This window comes from Microtus pennsylvanicus, chromosome 16, assembly GCF_037038515.1.
Source record: "Microtus pennsylvanicus isolate mMicPen1 chromosome 16, mMicPen1.hap1, whole genome shotgun sequence".
Classification (NCBI taxonomy): Eukaryota; Metazoa; Chordata; class Mammalia; order Rodentia; family Cricetidae; genus Microtus; species Microtus pennsylvanicus.
This window is the reverse complement of record NC_134594.1, coordinates 21,990,984-21,993,293: the sequence shown is the minus strand read 5'-3', so window position 1 is coordinate 21,993,293 and position 2,310 is coordinate 21,990,984. Positions and strand designations below refer to the sequence as shown.

The 2,310-nt window shown below is 42.4% G+C and overlaps 1 pseudogene; it reads left to right on the top strand.

Annotated features, from left to right (window-relative positions):
* Positions 1-962: 962 nt before the first annotated feature.
* Positions 963-1,277, top strand: LOC142836415 (enhancer of rudimentary homolog pseudogene; annotated as a pseudogene).
* Positions 1,278-2,310: the final 1,033 nt, after the last annotated feature.

The following is a 2,310-nucleotide window of genomic DNA, read 5'->3' as shown; positions in this document are numbered from 1 at the left end:
TGTCCCTTTTCCTGGCTGTGAGTTGTCACTAATAAGATCTGCTTCTCTTTGTTAAAGGGCCCATTGATGGTGCTTATGCATTCATTTTCGCCAATTTTAGAAAACATGTGTTTGAAATGATGGCATTCTCTTTATAAAGTGGTTTTTAAGGTGATGTTAATTGATAGATTCTTATTTGCTCCAGTTCTGTATTTTATTGTAAATTAAAACATTCCGTCAATAGATGTAGCTGGTAGATACTGCCTCCTTTTATGGTACAGATTAACAATATGCAATGTTCTCGCAATCCACAGAGCATAAAAATAGCTTTCTTTTGTTATCACTTGATAGTTTTCTAATTTATTCTTCTTATTAAATCTTTTAGAAAAAGTAAAGGAGGGAAATTTGTGAATTACCCTGTATTAAAGACAACCTCACATTCTTTGCAAAGTAGAATAGTGCATTAACACATACTTTGAAATGAGGTTTACAGTCTGAAGAAAGAACATTATGCAAATATTTATAAAACAATATTAACAATTAGGTGAAGTTAATGAGAGCTGCAAACAAGGTTGAATAAATTCATGTTGTTGTGGCAAAGAGAAGTGTGTAAATATGGACTTGGCTTGTCTACTCTGCTTTGGTGACTATGACTTTAAACAACTTCATTCTAAAACATATTTAGCAAAGGTTATTTAAATAAAAACAAGTGCATTGAGCCAATATAATTCCTTGCAGAGATGTCTCGCGAGAACTCCAAGCCGAGAGTTGGATAATCAGCCGCTTTGCCGACTATGGAACCATTAACATTGAAACGCGCTGTCTGGGTCAGTCTTTGGATGCTGAGACCGACTCCCTCACATGCGCAGTGCATGCCTGCATTGGAGCAGCAACTCTCGCGAGATCCGGCTGTTAGGGGCGTTGCCGCTGCAGAGCTCGTGCCAACACGGTGCAGGCGCCACCACAGAGGGGCTTAGGCTGCGATGACTCCCATCAAGCTGCTGGTGCAGGCCACTCAGAGGCCAGAAGGCCGAACCTACGCTGAGTACGAATCCGTGAATGAATGCATGGAAGGCATCTGTAGGATGTACGAAGAACACCTGAAGCGGATGAACCCGCCCGGTCAGTCCATCACGTATGGGATCGGTCAGCTGTTTGAGTTTATTGACCGTATGGTGAACCTCAGCTGCCTGGTGTTCCGAGAAGACACCCAGACCTACAAGCCTTACAGCCGAGAGTGGATCAAAGAGAGGCTCTACGTGCTTCTCAGTCAGCAGGCACAAAAGGCCGGGTCATAGTGATCTGGAAGCTTCCGGCGCCGGGGCCGACCTGAACCACAGGTATGTGTGCTGGGGTGGTGCTCGATTTGACACTCACCCTCCTTTATCCTCCTTTGGTTACTTTTTAGATGAACTACGGGCCTCCTTTTACTCTGAAAACTCCATTGCCCCTTTCATTGAGTTTTCTCTTTAACTTTTTTAAGATGACGTAGATGGAAATGGTTCTTTTCATTGTATGTTTTATAACACTCACTACGCCAACCGGACGAGGTAGCAAGGGAGCAATGGTGCCCTCCAGATAACTCAGCGAAAATAAAGCTCTTTAGTTACAAGTTTTATTTTATTTATTTATTTATTTATTTTTTTTTTTTGGTTTTTCGAGACAGGGTTTCTCTGTGGCTTTGGAGCCTGTCCTGGAACTAGCTCTGTAGACCAGGCTGGTCTCGAACTCACAGAGATCCGCCTGCCTCTGCCTCCCGAGTGCTGGGATTAAAGGCGTGCGCTACCATCGCCCGGCTTAGTTACAAGTTTTAAAAGGGAGATGTAAATATCAGAGAGATATCAGAGGCACCAGGTCTTAGAGGGTTCTACTCTTGCTGTCCTGACTCTGTTATTAATGCTCCTGGTGAGGCAGATCAGGGTGGCATCCGAAGGAAAACACCGAAACCAATCACCTCATGACTATCAGGAAGCAAAACGTTTAAGCATGATTTGGCGATGCTCAAGGGGTAATGTAGAAAGTCACAAACGTGTGACCCACACTCAGCATATATGGTTTCTCCTCAAACGGCATTAGCAGTCATGAGCCTGGAGTGGTTGGGTTCATATTCAGACCATAAAATACAACTTGAGTTTATGTTTTACTTGGATTCTATTTTAATAAGTATAAATTAAATCCAGTAGATGTATTTTTCATGTCCTTATATGCGTACAGATAATAGGTATCCAACAGAGATCTATAACTTTAATTATCGTTATTATTTCTGGTCATCTATCCCTGCTTTCCCAATATTCCACACATCCTGAGCTCAGAAGGAACGTGTTGCACTTC